Below are 16,990 nucleotides of genomic sequence, written 5' to 3' on the forward strand. Positions count from 1 at the left end.
TACCTTGCACGAGTGCCAACGGCCCATACCATGATGAATACACCGGTTCTCGTCCGATCACCGAAGTTAAGCATCATTGGGCCCGGTTAGTACTTGGATGGGTGACCGCCTGGGAAACCCGGGTGCTGTTGGCTCCCTTCCTTTTCTTTTTGTTTTGTTATTATGTCGCTACCCCTGCCAGCCCAATTTTCAAACTGCCTTTCTGTTGTGACAAAGATGCTTCCTTAACCCTTTTAAACTACTGTAATGGTACGAAAATGCAGTAATTAACTCAGTTTGAGGGAGAATGTGCTAACCAAGTTTGCCAAGAAGACTTTGATAACGACAAAACAGTACGAATCGGCAGTTGATTTCTGAAATACGTCACCGCCAATTTTTGTGTAAAGTTCCAAATTTGATTTGTAATCACGAATTTATTCCTTAGTCGTCTCGTCTCGTCCCGCAGACGTTTGTCGTGCTTGCGCTGTCATATGGACCACGACCCGAGCGGCAGCGAGCGGCAGTCGAGCAAAGTCGGGACAAGTCGGGACGGGGACAGGGATAGGAATGGCGCGAATGCACTGCAAACTACGCAGACACCTGGTGTGAGGCGAGGAAGCCCACATCGCTACCAGTGGCGCCCTCCAGCACGACACTGCCACACCCCGCACAGGCCCTCCGCTGGACACCAGGGACAAGATGCGTCCTCCGCGTGTGTCGAAGGCTGCACGCGCCCAACGAATGACAGGAGGTGCAACGAGCAACAGTGCGTCTCACACACGCGGCGGTGCGCCCGCTAATTCGGCCGTCGGTCTGCTGGGACGCCGGGCGCGCCCCCCGCGCCGTCCGCGAGGAACTGGCTGTTGCAGAAGGAAGTGCTTTCGTCAAATGCGGCGGAAAACTAACATTTTGTGTGTTGGGAGAGAAGCCGAACGCGAATTCCGCCGTGCTCCTACCTTGCACGAGTGCCAACGGCCATACCATGATGAATACACCGGTTCTCGTCCGATCACCGAAGTTAAGCATCATTGGGCCCGGTTAGTACTTGGATGGGTGACCGCCTGGGAAACCCGGGTGCTGTTGGCTCCCTTCCTTTTCTTTTTGTTTTGTTATTATGTCGCTACCCCTGCCAGCCCAATTTTCAAACTGCCTTTCTGTTGTGACAAAGATGCTTCCTTAACCCTTTTAAACTACTGTAATGGTACGAAAATGCAGTAATTAACTCAGTTTGAGGGAGAATGTGCTAACCAAGTTTGCCAAGAAGACTTTGATAACGACAAAACAGTACGAATCGGCAGTTGATTTCTGAAATACGTCACCGCCAATTTTTGTGTAAAGTTCCAAATTTGATTTGTAATCACGAATTTATTCCTTAGTCGTCTCGTCTCGTCCCGCAGACGTTTGTCGTGCTTGCGCTGTCATATGGACCACGACCCGAGAGCGGCAGCGAGCGGCAGTCGAGCAAAGTCGGGACAAGTCGGGACGGGGACAGGGATAGGAATGGCGCGAATGCACTGCAAACTACGCAGACACCTGGTGTGAGGCGAGGAAGCCCACATCGCTACCAGTGGCGCCCTCCAGCACGACACTGCCACACCCCGCACAGGCCCTCCGCTGGACACCAGGGACAAGATGCGTCCTCCGCGTGTGTCGAAGGCTGCACGCGCCCAACGAATGACAGGAGGTGCAACGAGCAACAGTGCGTCTCACACACGCGGCGGTGCGCCCGCTAATTCGGCCGTCGGTCTGCTGGGACGCCGGCGCGCCCCCCCGCGCCGTCCGCGAGGAACTGGCTGTTGCAGAAGGAAGTGCTTTCGTCAAATGCGGCGGAAAACTAACATTTTGTGTGTTGGGAGAGAAGCCGAACGCGAATTCCGCCGTGCTCCTACCTTGCACGAGTGCCAACGGCCATACCATGATGAATACACCGGTTCTCGTCCGATCACCGAAGTTAAGCATCATTGGGCCCGGTTAGTACTTGGATGGGTGACCGCCTGGGAAACCCGGGTGCTGTTGGCTCCCTTCCTTTTCTTTTTGTTTTGTTATTATGTCGCTACCCCTGCCAGCCCAATTTTCAAACTGCCTTTCTGTTGTGACAAAGATGCTTCCTTAACCCTTTTAAACTACTGTAATGGTACGAAAATGCAGTAATTAACTCAGTTTGAGGGAGAATGTGCTAACCAAGTTTGCCAAGAAGACTTTGATAACGACAAAACAGTACGAATCGGCAGTTGATTTCTGAAATACGTCACCGCCAATTTTTGTGTAAAGTTCCAAATTTGATTTGTAATCACGAATTTATTCCTTAGTCGTCTCGTCTCGTCCCGCAGACGTTTGTCGTGCTTGCGCTGTCATATGGACCACGACCCGAGCGGCAGCGAGCGGCAGTCGAGCAAAGTCGGGACAAGTCGGGACGGGGACAGGGATAGGAATGGCGCGAATGCACTGCAAACTACGCAGACACCTGGTGTGAGGCGAGGAAGCCCACATCGCTACCAGTGGCGCCCTCCAGCACGACACTGCCACACCCCGCACAGGCCCTCCGCTGGACACCAGGGACAAGATGCGTCCTCCGCGTGTGTCGAAGGCTGCACGCGCCCAACGAATGACAGGAGGTGCAACGAGCAACAGTGCGTCTCACACACGCGGCGGTGCGCCCGCTAATTCGGCCGTCGGTCTGCTGGGACGCCGGGCGCGCCCCCCGCGCCGTCCGCGAGGAACTGGCTGTTGCAGAAGGAAGTGCTTTCGTCAAATGCGGCGGAAAACTAACATTTTGTGTGTTGGGAGAGAAGCCGAACGCGAATTCCGCCGTGCTCCTACCTTGCACGAGTGCAACGGCCATACCATGATGAATACACCGGTTCTCGTCCGATCACCGAAGTTAAGCATCATTGGGCCCGGTTAGTACTTGGATGGGTGACCGCCTGGGAAACCCGGGTGCTGTTGGCTCCCTTCCTTTTCTTTTTGTTTTGTTATTATGTCGCTACCCCTGCCAGCCCAATTTTCAAACTGCCTTTCTGTTGTGACAAAGATGCTTCCTTAACCCTTTTAAACTACTGTAATGGTACGAAAATGCAGTAATTAACTCAGTTTGAGGGAGAATGTGCTAACCAAGTTTGCCAAGAAGACTTTGATAACGACAAAACAGTACGAATCGGCAGTTGATTTCTGAAATACGTCACCGCCAATTTTTGTGTAAAGTTCCAAATTTGATTTGTAATCACGAATTTATTCCTTAGTCGTCTCGTCTCGTCCCGCAGACGTTTGTCGTGCTTGCGCTGTCATATGGACCACGACCCGAGCGGCAGCGAGCGGCAGTCGAGCAAAGTCGGGACAAGTCGGGACGGGGACAGGGATAGGAATGGCGCGAATGCACTGCAAACTACGCAGACACCTGGTGTGAGGCGAGGAAGCCCACATCGCTACCAGTGGCGCCCTCCAGCACGACACTGCCACACCCCGCACAGGCCCTCCGCTGGACACCAGGGACAAGATGCGTCCTCTGCGTGTGTCGAAGGCTGCACGCGCCCAACGAATGACAGGAGGTGCAACGAGCAACAGTGCGTCTCACACACGCGGCGGTGCGCCCGCTAATTCGGCCGTCGGTCTGCTGGGACGCCGGGCGCGCCCCCCGCGCCGTCCGCGAGGAACTGGCTGTTGCAGAAGGAAGTGCTTTCGTCAAATGCGGCGGAAAACTAACATTTTGTGTGTTGGGAGAGAAGCCGAACGCGAATTCCGCCGTGCTCCTACCTTGCACGAGTGCCAACGGCCATACCATGATGAATACACCGGTTCTCGTCCGATCACCGAAGTTAAGCATCATTGGGCCCGGTTAGTACTTGGATGGGTGACCGCCTGGGAAACCCGGGTGCTGTTGGCTCCCTTCCTTTTCTTTTTGTTTTGTTATTATGTCGCTACCCCTGCCAGCCCAATTTTCAAACTGCCTTTCTGTTGTGACAAAGATGCTTCCTTAACCCTTTTAAACTACTGTAATGGTACGAAAATGCAGTAATTAACTCAGTTTGAGGGAGAATGTGCTAACCAAGTTTGCCAAGAAGACTTTGATAACGACAAAACAGTACGAATCGGCAGTTGATTTCTGAAATACGTCACCGCCAATTTTTGTGTAAAGTTCCAAATTTGATTTGTAATCACGAATTTATTCCTTAGTCGTCTCGTCTCGTCCCGCAGACGTTTGTCGTGCTTGCGCTGTCATATGGACCACGACCCGAGCGGCAGCGAGCGGCAGTCGAGCAAAGTCGGGACAAGTCGGGACGGGGACAGGGATAGGAATGGCGCGAATGCACTGCAAACTACGCAGACACCTGGTGTGAGGCGAGGAAGCCCACATCGCTACCAGTGGCGCCCTCCAGCACGACACTGCCACACCCCGCACAGGCCCTCCGCTGGACACCAGGGACAAGATGCGTCCTCCGCGTGTGTCGAAGGCTGCACGCGCCCAACGAATGACAGGAGGTGCAACGAGCAACAGTGCGTCTCACACACGCGGCGGTGCGCCCGCTAATTCGGCCGTCGGTCTGCTGGGACGCCGGGCGCGCCCCCCGCGCCGTCCGCGAGGAACTGGCTGTTGCAGAAGGAAGTGCTTTCGTCAAATGCGGCGGAAAACTAACATTTTGTGTGTTGGGAGAGAAGCCGAACGCGAATTCCGCCGTGCTCCTACCTTGCACGAGTGCCAACGGCCATACCATGATGAATACACCGGTTCTCGTCCGATCACCGAAGTTAAGCATCATTGGGCCCGGTTAGTACTTGGATGGGTGACCGCCTGGGAAACCCGGGTGCTGTTGGCTCCCTTCCTTTTCTTTTTGTTTTGTTATTATGTCGCTACCCCTGCCAGCCCAATTTTCAAACTGCCTTTCTGTTGTGACAAAGATGCTTCCTTAACCCTTTTAAACTACTGTAATGGTACGAAAATGCAGTAATTAACTCAGTTTGAGGGAGAATGTGCTAACCAAGTTTGCCAAGAAGACTTTGATAACGACAAAACAGTACGAATCGGCAGTTGATTTCTGAAATACGTCACCGCCAATTTTTGTGTAAAGTTCCAAATTTGATTTGTAATCACGAATTTATTCCTTAGTCGTCTCGTCTCGTCCCGCAGACGTTTGTCGTGCTTGCGCTGTCATATGGACCACGACCCGAGCGGCAGCGAGCGGCAGTCGAGCAAAGTCGGGACAAGTCGGGACGGGGACAGGGATAGGAATGGCGCGAATGCACTGCAAACTACGCAGACACCTGGTGTGAGGCGAGGAAGCCCACATCGCTACCAGTGGCGCCCTCCAGCACGACACTGCCACACCCCGCACAGGCCCTCCGCTGGACACCAGGGACAAGATGCGTCCTCCGCGTGTGTCGAAGGCTGCACGCGCCCAACGAATGACAGGAGGTGCAACGAGCAACAGTGCGTCTCACACACGCGGCGGTGCGCCCGCTAATTCGGCCGTCGGTCTGCTGGGACGCCGGGCGCGCCCCCCGCGCCGTCCGCGAGGAACTGGCTGTTGCAGAAGGAAGTGCTTTCGTCAAATGCGGCGGAAAACTAACATTTTGTGTGTTGGGAGAGAAGCCGAACGCGAATTCCGCCGTGCTCCTACCTTGCACGAGTGCCAACGGCCATACCATGATGAATACACCGGTTCTCGTCCGATCACCGAAGTTAAGCATCATTGGGCCCGGTTAGTACTTGGATGGGTGACCGCCTGGGAAACCCGGGTGCTGTTGGCTCCCTTCCTTTTCTTTTTGTTTTGTTATTATGTCGCTACCCCTGCCAGCCCAATTTTCAAACTGCCTTTCTGTTGTGACAAAGATGCTTCCTTAACCCTTTTAAACTACTGTAATGGTACGAAAATGCAGTAATTAACTCAGTTTGAGGGAGAATGTGCTAACCAAGTTTGCCAAGAAGACTTTGATAACGACAAAACAGTACGAATCGGCAGTTGATTTCTGAAATACGTCACCGCCAATTTTTGTGTAAAGTTCCAAATTTGATTTGTAATCACGAATTTATTCCTTAGTCGTCTCGTCTCGTCCCGCAGACGTTTGTCGTGCTTGCGCTGTCATATGGACCACGACCCGAGCGGCAGCGAGCGGCAGTCGAGCAAAGTCGGGACAAGTCGGGACGGGGACAGGGATAGGAATGGCGCGAATGCACTGCAAACTACGCAGACACCTGGTGTGAGGCGAGGAAGCCCACATCGCTACCAGTGGCGCCCTCCAGCACGACACTGCCACACCCCGCACAGGCCCTCCGCTGGACACCAGGGACAAGATGCGTCCTCCGCGTGTGTCGAAGGCTGCACGCGCCCAACGAATGACAGGAGGTGCAACGAGCAACAGTGCGTCTCACACACGCGGCGGTGCGCCCGCTAATTCGGCCGTCGGTCTGCTGGGACGCCGGGCGCGCCCCCCGCGCCGTCCGCGAGGAACTGGCTGTTGCAGAAGGAAGTGCTTTCGTCAAATGCGGCGGAAAACTAACATTTTGTGTGTTGGGAGAGAAGCCGAACGCGAATTCCGCCGTGCTCCTACCTTGCACGAGTGCCAACGGCCATACCATGATGAATACACCGGTTCTCGTCCGATCACCGAAGTTAAGCATCATTGGGCCCGGTTAGTACTTGGATGGGTGACCGCCTGGGAAACCCGGGTGCTGTTGGCTCCCTTCCTTTTCTTTTTGTTTTGTTATTATGTCGCTACCCCTGCCAGCCCAATTTTCAAACTGCCTTTCTGTTGTGACAAAGATGCTTCCTTAACCCTTTTAAACTACTGTAATGGTACGAAAATGCAGTAATTAACTCAGTTTGAGGGAGAATGTGCTAACCAAGTTTGCCAAGAAGACTTTGATAACGACAAAACAGTACGAATCGGCAGTTGATTTCTGAAATACGTCACCGCCAATTTTTGTGTAAAGTTCCAAATTTGATTTGTAATCACGAATTTATTCCTTAGTCGTCTCGTCTCGTCCCGCAGACGTTTGTCGTGCTTGCGCTGTCATATGGACCACGACCCGAGCGGCAGCGAGCGGCAGTCGAGCAAAGTCGGGACAAGTCGGGACGGGGACAGGGATAGGAATGGCGCGAATGCACTGCAAACTACGCAGACACCTGGTGTGAGGCGAGGAAGCCCACATCGCTACCAGTGGCGCCCTCCAGCACGACACTGCCACACCCCGCACAGGCCCTCCGCTGGACACCAGGGACAAGATGCGTCCTCCGCGTGTGTCGAAGGCTGCACGCGCCCAACGAATGACAGGAGGTGCAACGAGCAACAGTGCGTCTCACACACGCGGCGGTGCGCCCGCTAATTCGGCCGTCGGTCTGCTGGGACGCCGGGCGCGCCCCCCGCGCCGTCCGCGAGGAACTGGCTGTTGCAGAAGGAAGTGCTTTCGTCAAATGCGGCGGAAAACTAACATTTTGTGTGTTGGGAGAGAAGCCGAACGCGAATTCCGCCGTGCTCCTACCTTGCACGAGTGCCAACGGCCATACCATGATGAATACACCGGTTCTCGTCCGATCACCGAAGTTAAGCATCATTGGGCCCGGTTAGTACTTGGATGGGTGACCGCCTGGGAAACCCGGGTGCTGTTGGCTCCCTTCCTTTTCTTTTTGTTTTGTTATTATGTCGCTACCCCTGCCAGCCCAATTTTCAAACTGCCTTTCTGTTGTGACAAAGATGCTTCCTTAACCCTTTTAAACTACTGTAATGGTACGAAAATGCAGTAATTAACTCAGTTTGAGGGAGAATGTGCTAACCAAGTTTGCCAAGAAGACTTTGATAACGACAAAACAGTACGAATCGGCAGTTGATTTCTGAAATACGTCACCGCCAATTTTTGTGTAAAGTTCCAAATTTGATTTGTAATCACGAATTTATTCCTTAGTCGTCTCGTCTCGTCCCGCAGACGTTTGTCGTGCTTGCGCTGTCATATGGACCACGACCCGAGCGGCAGCGAGCGGCAGTCGAGCAAAGTCGGGACAAGTCGGGACGGGGACAGGGATAGGAATGGCGCGAATGCACTGCAAACACTACGCAGACACCTGGTGTGAGGCGAGGAAGCCCACATCGCTACCAGTGGCGCCCTCCAGCACGACACTGCCACACCCCGCACAGGCCCTCCGCTGGACACCAGGGACAAGATGCGTCCTCCGCGTGTGTCGAAGGCTGCACGCGCCCAACGAATGACAGGAGGTGCAACGAGCAACAGTGCGTCTCACACACGCGGCGGTGCGCCCGCTAATTCGGCCGTCGGTCTGCTGGGACGCCGGGCGCGCCCCCCGCGCCGTCCGCGAGGAACTGGCTGTTGCAGAAGGAAGTGCTTTCGTCAAATGCGGCGGAAAACTAACATTTTGTGTGTTGGGAGAGAAGCCGAACGCGAATTCCGCCGTGCTCCTACCTTGCACGAGTGCCAACGGCCATACCATGATGAATACACCGGTTCTCGTCCGATCACCGAAGTTAAGCATCATTGGGCCCGGTTAGTACTTGGATGGGTGACCGCCTGGGAAACCCGGGTGCTGTTGGCTCCCTTCCTTTTCTTTTTGTTTTGTTATTATGTCGCTACCCCTGCCAGCCCAATTTTCAAACTGCCTTTCTGTTGTGACAAAGATGCTTCCTTAACCCTTTTAAACTACTGTAATGGTACGAAAATGCAGTAATTAACTCAGTTTGAGGGAGAATGTGCTAACCAAGTTTGCCAAGAAGACTTTGATAACGACAAAACAGTACGAATCGGCAGTTGATTTCTGAAATACGTCACCGCCAATTTTTGTGTAAAGTTCCAAATTTGATTTGTAATCACGAATTTATTCCTTAGTCGTCTCGTCTCGTCCCGCAGACGTTTGTCGTGCTTGCGCTGTCATATGGACCACGACCCGAGCGGCAGCGAGCGGCAGTCGAGCAAAGTCGGGACAAGTCGGGACGGGGACAGGGATAGGAATGGCGCGAATGCACTGCAAACTACGCAGACACCTGGTGTGAGGCGAGGAAGCCCACATCGCTACCAGTGGCGCCCTCCAGCACGACACTGCCACACCCCGCACAGGCCCTCCGCTGGACACCAGGGACAAGATGCGTCCTCCGCGTGTGTCGAAGGCTGCACGCGCCCAACGAATGACAGGAGGTGCAACGAGCAACAGTGCGTCTCACACACGCGGCGGTGCGCCCGCTAATTCGGCCGTCGGTCTGCTGGGACGCCGGGCGCGCCCCCCGCGCCGTCCGCGAGGAACTGGCTGTTGCAGAAGGAAGTGCTTTCGTCAAATGCGGCGGAAAACTAACATTTTGTGTGTTGGGAGAGAAGCCGAACGCGAATTCCGCCGTGCTCCTACCTTGCACGAGTGCCAACGGCCATACCATGATGAATACACCGGTTCTCGTCCGATCACCGAAGTTAAGCATCATTGGGCCCGGTTAGTACTTGGATGGGTGACCGCCTGGGAAACCCGGGTGCTGTTGGCTCCCTTCCTTTTCTTTTTGTTTTGTTATTATGTCGCTACCCCTGCCAGCCCAATTTTCAAACTGCCTTTCTGTTGTGACAAAGATGCTTCCTTAACCCTTTTAAACTACTGTAATGGTACGAAAATGCAGTAATTAACTCAGTTTGAGGGAGAATGTGCTAACCAAGTTTGCCAAGAAGACTTTGATAACGACAAAACAGTACGAATCGGCAGTTGATTTCTGAAATACGTCACCGCCAATTTTTGTGTAAAGTTCCAAATTTGATTTGTAATCACGAATTTATTCCTTAGTCGTCTCGTCTCGTCCCGCAGACGTTTGTCGTGCTTGCGCTGTCATATGGACCACGACCCGAGCGGCAGCGAGCGGCAGTCGAGCAAAGTCGGGACAAGTCGGGACGGGGACAGGGATAGGAATGGCGCGAATGCACTGCAAACTACGCAGACACCTGGTGTGAGGCGAGGAAGCCCACATCGCTACCAGTGGCGCCCTCCAGCACGACACTGCCACACCCCGCACAGGCCCTCCGCTGGACACCAGGGACAAGATGCGTCCTCCGCGTGTGTCGAAGGCTGCACGCGCCCAACGAATGACAGGAGGTGCAACGAGCAACAGTGCGTCTCACACACGCGGCGGTGCGCCCGCTAATTCGGCCGTCGGTCTGCTGGGACGCCGGGCGCGCCCCCCGCGCCGTCCGCGAGGAACTGGCTGTTGCAGAAGGAAGTGCTTTCGTCAAATGCGGCGGAAAACTAACATTTTGTGTGTTGGGAGAGAAGCCGAACGCGAATTCCGCCGTGCTCCTACCTTGCACGAGTGCCAACGGCCATACCATGATGAATACACCGGTTCTCGTCCGATCACCGAAGTTAAGCATCATTGGGCCCGGTTAGTACTTGGATGGGTGACCGCCTGGGAAACCCGGGTGCTGTTGGCTCCCTTCCTTTTCTTTTTGTTTTGTTATTATGTCGCTACCCCTGCCAGCCCAATTTTCAAACTGCCTTTCTGTTGTGACAAAGATGCTTCCTTAACCCTTTTAAACTACTGTAATGGTACGAAAATGCAGTAATTAACTCAGTTTGAGGGAGAATGTGCTAACCAAGTTTGCCAAGAAGACTTTGATAACGACAAAACAGTACGAATCGGCAGTTGATTTCTGAAATACGTCACCGCCAATTTTTGTGTAAAGTTCCAAATTTGATTTGTAATCACGAATTTATTCCTTAGTCGTCTCGTCTCGTCCCGCAGACGTTTGTCGTGCTTGCGCTGTCATATGGACCACGACCCGAGCGGCAGCGAGCGGCAGTCGAGCAAAGTCGGGACAAGTCGGGACGGGGACAGGGATAGGAATGGCGCGAATGCACTGCAAACTACGCAGACACCTGGTGTGAGGCGAGGAAGCCCACATCGCTACCAGTGGCGCCCTCCAGCACGACACTGCCACACCCCGCACAGGCCCTCCGCTGGACACCAGGGACAAGATGCGTCCTCCGCGTGTGTCGAAGGCTGCACGCGCCCAACGAATGACAGGAGGTGCAACGAGCAACAGTGCGTCTCACACACGCGGCGGTGCGCCCGCTAATTCGGCCGTCGGTCTGCTGGGACGCCGGGCGCGCCCCCCGCGCCGTCCGCGAGGAACTGGCTGTTGCAGAAGGAAGTGCTTTCGTCAAATGCGGCGGAAAACTAACATTTTGTGTGTTGGGAGAGAAGCCGAACGCGAATTCCGCCGTGCTCCTACCTTGCACGAGTGCCAACGGCCATACCATGATGAATACACCGGTTCTCGTCCGATCACCGAAGTTAAGCATCATTGGGCCCGGTTAGTACTTGGATGGGTGACCGCCTGGGAAACCCGGGTGCTGTTGGCTCCCTTCCTTTTCTTTTTGTTTTGTTATTATGTCGCTACCCCTGCCAGCCCAATTTTCAAACTGCCTTTCTGTTGTGACAAAGATGCTTCCTTAACCCTTTTAAACTACTGTAATGGTACGAAAATGCAGTAATTAACTCAGTTTGAGGGAGAATGTGCTAACCAAGTTTGCCAAGAAGACTTTGATAACGACAAAACAGTACGAATCGGCAGTTGATTTCTGAAATACGTCACCGCCAATTTTTGTGTAAAGTTCCAAATTTGATTTGTAATCACGAATTTATTCCTTAGTCGTCTCGTCTCGTCCCGCAGACGTTTGTCGTGCTTGCGCTGTCATATGGACCACGACCCGAGCGGCAGCGAGCGGCAGTCGAGCAAAGTCGGGACAAGTCGGGACGGGGACAGGGATAGGAATGGCGCGAATGCACTGCAAACTACGCAGACACCTGGTGTGAGGCGAGGAAGCCCACATCGCTACCAGTGGCGCCCTCCAGCACGACACTGCCACACCCCGCACAGGCCCTCCGCTGGACACCAGGGACAAGATGCGTCCTCCGCGTGTGTCGAAGGCTGCACGCGCCCAACGAATGACAGGAGGTGCAACGAGCAACAGTGCGTCTCACACACGCGGCGGTGCGCCCGCTAATTCGGCCGTCGGTCTGCTGGGACGCCGGGCGCGCCCCCCGCGCCGTCCGCGAGGAACTGGCTGTTGCAGAAGGAAGTGCTTTCGTCAAATGCGGCGGAAAACTAACATTTTGTGTGTTGGGAGAGAAGCCGAACGCGAATTCCGCCGTGCTCCTACCTTGCACGAGTGCCAACGGCCATACCATGATGAATACACCGGTTCTCGTCCGATCACCGAAGTTAAGCATCATTGGGCCCGGTTAGTACTTGGATGGGTGACCGCCTGGGAAACCCGGGTGCTGTTGGCTCCCTTCCTTTTCTTTTTGTTTTGTTATTATGTCGCTACCCCTGCCAGCCCAATTTTCAAACTGCCTTTCTGTTGTGACAAAGATGCTTCCTTAACCCTTTTAAACTACTGTAATGGTACGAAAATGCAGTAATTAACTCAGTTTGAGGGAGAATGTGCTAACCAAGTTTGCCAAGAAGACTTTGATAACGACAAAACAGTACGAATCGGCAGTTGATTTCTGAAATACGTCACCGCCAATTTTTGTGTAAAGTTCCAAATTTGATTTGTAATCACGAATTTATTCCTTAGTCGTCTCGTCTCGTCCCGCAGACGTTTGTCGTGCTTGCGCTGTCATATGGACCACGACCCGAGCGGCAGCGAGCGGCAGTCGAGCAAAGTCGGGACAAGTCGGGACGGGGACAGGGATAGGAATGGCGCGAATGCACTGCAAACTACGCAGACACCTGGTGTGAGGCGAGGAAGCCCACATCGCTACCAGTGGCGCCCTCCAGCACGACACTGCCACACCCCGCACAGGCCCTCCGCTGGACACCAGGGACAAGATGCGTCCTCCGCGTGTGTCGAAGGCTGCACGCGCCCAACGAATGACAGGAGGTGCAACGAGCAACAGTGCGTCTCACACACGCGGCGGTGCGCCCGCTAATTCGGCCGTCGGTCTGCTGGGACGCCGGGCGCGCCCCCCGCGCCGTCCGCGAGGAACTGGCTGTTGCAGAAGGAAGTGCTTTCGTCAAATGCGGCGGAAAACTAACATTTTGTGTGTTGGGAGAGAAGCCGAACGCGAATTCCGCCGTGCTCCTACCTTGCACGAGTGCCAACGGCCATACCATGATGAATACACCGGTTCTCGTCCGATCACCGAAGTTAAGCATCATTGGGCCCGGTTAGTACTTGGATGGGTGACCGCCTGGGAAACCCGGGTGCTGTTGGCTCCCTTCCTTTTCTTTTTGTTTTGTTATTATGTCGCTACCCCTGCCAGCCCAATTTTCAAACTGCCTTTCTGTTGTGACAAAGATGCTTCCTTAACCCTTTTAAACTACTGTAATGGTACGAAAATGCAGTAATTAACTCAGTTTGAGGGAGAATGTGCTAACCAAGTTTGCCAAGAAGACTTTGATAACGACAAAACAGTACGAATCGGCAGTTGATTTCTGAAATACGTCACCGCCAATTTTTGTGTAAAGTTCCAAATTTGATTTGTAATCACGAATTTATTCCTTAGTCGTCTCGTCTCGTCCCGCAGACGTTTGTCGTGCTTGCGCTGTCATATGGACCACGACCCGAGCGGCAGCGAGCGGCAGTCGAGCAAAGTCGGGACAAGTCGGGACGGGGACAGGGATAGGAATGGCGCGAATGCACTGCAAACTACGCAGACACCTGGTGTGAGGCGAGGAAGCCCACATCGCTACCAGTGGCGCCCTCCAGCACGACACTGCCACACCCCGCACAGGCCCTCCGCTGGACACCAGGGACAAGATGCGTCCTCCGCGTGTGTCGAAGGCTGCACGCGCCCAACGAATGACAGGAGGTGCAACGAGCAACAGTGCGTCTCACACACGCGGCGGTGCGCCCGCTAATTCGGCCGTCGGTCTGCTGGGACGCCGGGCGCGCCCCCCGCGCCGTCCGCGAGGAACTGGCTGTTGCAGAAGGAAGTGCTTTCGTCAAATGCGGCGGAAAACTAACATTTTGTGTGTTGGGAGAGAAGCCGAACGCGAATTCCGCCGTGCTCCTACCTTGCACGAGTGCCAACGGCCATACCATGATGAATACACCGGTTCTCGTCCGATCACCGAAGTTAAGCATCATTGGGCCCGGTTAGTACTTGGATGGGTGACCGCCTGGGAAACCCGGGTGCTGTTGGCTCCCTTCCTTTTCTTTTTGTTTTGTTATTATGTCGCTACCCCTGCCAGCCCAATTTTCAAACTGCCTTTCTGTTGTGACAAAGATGCTTCCTTAACCCTTTTAAACTACTGTAATGGTACGAAAATGCAGTAATTAACTCAGTTTGAGGGAGAATGTGCTAACCAAGTTTGCCAAGAAGACTTTGATAACGACAAAACAGTACGAATCGGCAGTTGATTTCTGAAATACGTCACCGCCAATTTTTGTGTAAAGTTCCAAATTTGATTTGTAATCACGAATTTATTCCTTAGTCGTCTCGTCTCGTCCCGCAGACGTTTGTCGTGCTTGCGCTGTCATATGGACCACGACCCGAGCGGCAGCGAGCGGCAGTCGAGCAAAGTCGGGACAAGTCGGGACGGGGACAGGGATAGGAATGGCGCGAATGCACTGCAAACTACGCAGACACCTGGTGTGAGGCGAGGAAGCCCACATCGCTACCAGTGGCGCCCTCCAGCACGACACTGCCACACCCCGCACAGGCCCTCCGCTGGACACCAGGGACAAGATGCGTCCTCCGCGTGTGTCGAAGGCTGCACGCGCCCAACGAATGACAGGAGGTGCAACGAGCAACAGTGCGTCTCACACACGCGGCGGTGCGCCCGCTAATTCGGCCGTCGGTCTGCTGGGACGCCGGGCGCGCCCCCCGCGCCGTCCGCGAGGAACTGGCTGTTGCAGAAGGAAGTGCTTTCGTCAAATGCGGCGGAAAACTAACATTTTGTGTGTTGGGAGAGAAGCCGAACGCGAATTCCGCCGTGCTCCTACCTTGCACGAGTGCCAACGGCCATACCATGATGAATACACCGGTTCTCGTCCGATCACCGAAGTTAAGCATCATTGGGCCCGGTTAGTACTTGGATGGGTGACCGCCTGGGAAACCCGGGTGCTGTTGGCTCCCTTCCTTTTCTTTTTGTTTTGTTATTATGTCGCTACCCCTGCCAGCCCAATTTTCAAACTGCCTTTCTGTTGTGACAAAGATGCTTCCTTAACCCTTTTAAACTACTGTAATGGTACGAAAATGCAGTAATTAACTCAGTTTGAGGGAGAATGTGCTAACCAAGTTTGCCAAGAAGACTTTGATAACGACAAAACAGTACGAATCGGCAGTTGATTTCTGAAATACGTCACCGCCAATTTTTGTGTAAAGTTCCAAATTTGATTTGTAATCACGAATTTATTCCTTAGTCGTCTCGTCTCGTCCCGCAGACGTTTGTCGTGCTTGCGCTGTCATATGGACCACGACCCGAGCGGCAGCGAGCGGCAGTCGAGCAAAGTCGGGACAAGTCGGGACGGGGACAGGGATAGGAATGGCGCGAATGCACTGCAAACTACGCAGACACCTGGTGTGAGGCGAGGAAGCCCACATCGCTACCAGTGGCGCCCTCCAGCACGACACTGCCACACCCCGCACAGGCCCTCCGCTGGACACCAGGGACAAGATGCGTCCTCCGCGTGTGTCGAAGGCTGCACGCGCCCAACGAATGACAGGAGGTGCAACGAGCAACAGTGCGTCTCACACACGCGGCGGTGCGCCCGCTAATTCGGCCGTCGGTCTGCTGGGACGCCGGGCGCGCCCCCCGCGCCGTCCGCGAGGAACTGGCTGTTGCAGAAGGAAGTGCTTTCGTCAAATGCGGCGGAAAACTAACATTTTGTGTGTTGGGAGAGAAGCCGAACGCGAATTCCGCCGTGCTCCTACCTTGCACGAGTGCCAACGGCCATACCATGATGAATACACCGGTTCTCGTCCGATCACCGAAGTTAAGCATCATTGGGCCCGGTTAGTACTTGGATGGGTGACCGCCTGGGAAACCCGGGTGCTGTTGGCTCCCTTCCTTTTCTTTTTGTTTTGTTATTATGTCGCTACCCCTGCCAGCCCAATTTTCAAACTGCCTTTCTGTTGTGACAAAGATGCTTCCTTAACCCTTTTAAACTACTGTAATGGTACGAAAATGCAGTAATTAACTCAGTTTGAGGGAGAATGTGCTAACCAAGTTTGCCAAGAAGACTTTGATAACGACAAAACAGTACGAATCGGCAGTTGATTTCTGAAATACGTCACCGCCAATTTTTGTGTAAAGTTCCAAATTTGATTTGTAATCACGAATTTATTCCTTAGTCGTCTCGTCTCGTCCCGCAGACGTTTGTCGTGCTTGCGCTGTCATATGGACCACGACCCGAGCGGCAGCGAGCGGCAGTCGAGCAAAGTCGGGACAAGTCGGGACGGGGACAGGGATAGGAATGGCGCGAATGCACTGCAAACTACGCAGACACCTGGTGTGAGGCGAGGAAGCCCACATCGCTACCAGTGGCGCCCTCCAGCACGACACTGCCACACCCCGCACAGGCCCTCCGCTGGACACCAGGGACAAGATGCGTCCTCCGCGTGTGTCGAAGGCTGCACGCGCCCAACGAATGACAGGAGGTGCAACGAGCAACAGTGCGTCTCACACACGCGGCGGTGCGCCCGCTAATTCGGCCGTCGGTCTGCTGGGACGCCGGGCGCGCCCCCCGCGCCGTCCGCGAGGAACTGGCTGTTGCAGAAGGAAGTGCTTTCGTCAAATGCGGCGGAAAACTAACATTTTGTGTGTTGGGAGAGAAGCCGAACGCGAATTCCGCCGTGCTCCTACCTTGCACGAGTGCCAACGGCCATACCATGATGAATACACCGGTTCTCGTCCGATCACCGAAGTTAAGCATCATTGGGCCCGGTTAGTACTTGGATGGGTGACCGCCTGGGAAACCCGGGTGCTGTTGGCTCCCTTCCTTTTCTTTTTGTTTTGTTATTATGTCGCTACCCCTGCCAGCCCAATTTTCAAACTGCCTTTCTGTTGTGACAAAGATGCTTCCTTAAC

The 16,990-nt window shown here is 54.2% G+C and overlaps 19 non-coding genes across 19 annotated transcripts; all 19 read left to right on the top strand.

Annotated features, from left to right (window-relative positions):
• Positions 1-14: 14 nt before the first annotated feature.
• Positions 15-134, top strand: LOC126446019 (5S ribosomal RNA). Its single transcript, XR_007583220.1, has one exon. It is a non-coding gene; the product is annotated as a 5S ribosomal RNA (ribosomal RNA).
• An 812-nt stretch (positions 135-946) lies between these two features.
• Positions 947-1,065, top strand: LOC126445984 (5S ribosomal RNA). The gene has a single exon (XR_007583188.1). It is a non-coding gene; the product is annotated as a 5S ribosomal RNA (ribosomal RNA).
• An 814-nt stretch (positions 1,066-1,879) lies between these two features.
• LOC126445996 (5S ribosomal RNA) lies at positions 1,880-1,998 on the top strand. The gene has a single exon (XR_007583199.1). It is a non-coding gene; the product is annotated as a 5S ribosomal RNA (ribosomal RNA).
• Positions 1,999-2,809: 811 nt separating this feature from the next.
• Positions 2,810-2,928, top strand: LOC126446021 (5S ribosomal RNA). The gene has a single exon (XR_007583222.1). It is a non-coding gene; the product is annotated as a 5S ribosomal RNA (ribosomal RNA).
• Positions 2,929-3,740: 812 nt separating this feature from the next.
• On the top strand, positions 3,741-3,859 carry LOC126446008 (5S ribosomal RNA). Its single transcript, XR_007583210.1, has one exon. It is a non-coding gene; the product is annotated as a 5S ribosomal RNA (ribosomal RNA).
• An 812-nt stretch (positions 3,860-4,671) lies between these two features.
• Positions 4,672-4,790, top strand: LOC126446020 (5S ribosomal RNA). The gene has a single exon (XR_007583221.1). It is a non-coding gene; the product is annotated as a 5S ribosomal RNA (ribosomal RNA).
• Positions 4,791-5,602: 812 nt separating this feature from the next.
• On the top strand, positions 5,603-5,721 carry LOC126446023 (5S ribosomal RNA). The gene has a single exon (XR_007583224.1). It is a non-coding gene; the product is annotated as a 5S ribosomal RNA (ribosomal RNA).
• An 812-nt stretch (positions 5,722-6,533) lies between these two features.
• Positions 6,534-6,652, top strand: LOC126445985 (5S ribosomal RNA). Its single transcript, XR_007583189.1, has one exon. It is a non-coding gene; the product is annotated as a 5S ribosomal RNA (ribosomal RNA).
• Positions 6,653-7,464: 812 nt separating this feature from the next.
• LOC126445986 (5S ribosomal RNA) lies at positions 7,465-7,583 on the top strand. The gene has a single exon (XR_007583190.1). It is a non-coding gene; the product is annotated as a 5S ribosomal RNA (ribosomal RNA).
• An 814-nt stretch (positions 7,584-8,397) lies between these two features.
• On the top strand, positions 8,398-8,516 carry LOC126445987 (5S ribosomal RNA). Its single transcript, XR_007583191.1, has one exon. It is a non-coding gene; the product is annotated as a 5S ribosomal RNA (ribosomal RNA).
• Positions 8,517-9,328: 812 nt separating this feature from the next.
• On the top strand, positions 9,329-9,447 carry LOC126445988 (5S ribosomal RNA). Its single transcript, XR_007583192.1, has one exon. It is a non-coding gene; the product is annotated as a 5S ribosomal RNA (ribosomal RNA).
• An 812-nt stretch (positions 9,448-10,259) lies between these two features.
• Positions 10,260-10,378, top strand: LOC126445989 (5S ribosomal RNA). Its single transcript, XR_007583193.1, has one exon. It is a non-coding gene; the product is annotated as a 5S ribosomal RNA (ribosomal RNA).
• An 812-nt stretch (positions 10,379-11,190) lies between these two features.
• On the top strand, positions 11,191-11,309 carry LOC126445990 (5S ribosomal RNA). Its single transcript, XR_007583194.1, has one exon. It is a non-coding gene; the product is annotated as a 5S ribosomal RNA (ribosomal RNA).
• Positions 11,310-12,121: 812 nt separating this feature from the next.
• Positions 12,122-12,240, top strand: LOC126445991 (5S ribosomal RNA). The gene has a single exon (XR_007583195.1). It is a non-coding gene; the product is annotated as a 5S ribosomal RNA (ribosomal RNA).
• Positions 12,241-13,052: 812 nt separating this feature from the next.
• On the top strand, positions 13,053-13,171 carry LOC126445992 (5S ribosomal RNA). The gene has a single exon (XR_007583196.1). It is a non-coding gene; the product is annotated as a 5S ribosomal RNA (ribosomal RNA).
• An 812-nt stretch (positions 13,172-13,983) lies between these two features.
• On the top strand, positions 13,984-14,102 carry LOC126445993 (5S ribosomal RNA). Its single transcript, XR_007583197.1, has one exon. It is a non-coding gene; the product is annotated as a 5S ribosomal RNA (ribosomal RNA).
• An 812-nt stretch (positions 14,103-14,914) lies between these two features.
• Positions 14,915-15,033, top strand: LOC126445995 (5S ribosomal RNA). Its single transcript, XR_007583198.1, has one exon. It is a non-coding gene; the product is annotated as a 5S ribosomal RNA (ribosomal RNA).
• An 812-nt stretch (positions 15,034-15,845) lies between these two features.
• LOC126445997 (5S ribosomal RNA) lies at positions 15,846-15,964 on the top strand. The gene has a single exon (XR_007583200.1). It is a non-coding gene; the product is annotated as a 5S ribosomal RNA (ribosomal RNA).
• An 812-nt stretch (positions 15,965-16,776) lies between these two features.
• LOC126445998 (5S ribosomal RNA) lies at positions 16,777-16,895 on the top strand. The gene has a single exon (XR_007583201.1). It is a non-coding gene; the product is annotated as a 5S ribosomal RNA (ribosomal RNA).
• The last annotated feature ends 95 nt before the right edge of the window (positions 16,896-16,990 follow it).

This window comes from Schistocerca serialis, unplaced genomic scaffold (genome assembly GCF_023864345.2).
Source record: "Schistocerca serialis cubense isolate TAMUIC-IGC-003099 unplaced genomic scaffold, iqSchSeri2.2 HiC_scaffold_372, whole genome shotgun sequence".
Classification (NCBI taxonomy): domain Eukaryota; kingdom Metazoa; phylum Arthropoda; class Insecta; order Orthoptera; family Acrididae; genus Schistocerca; species Schistocerca serialis.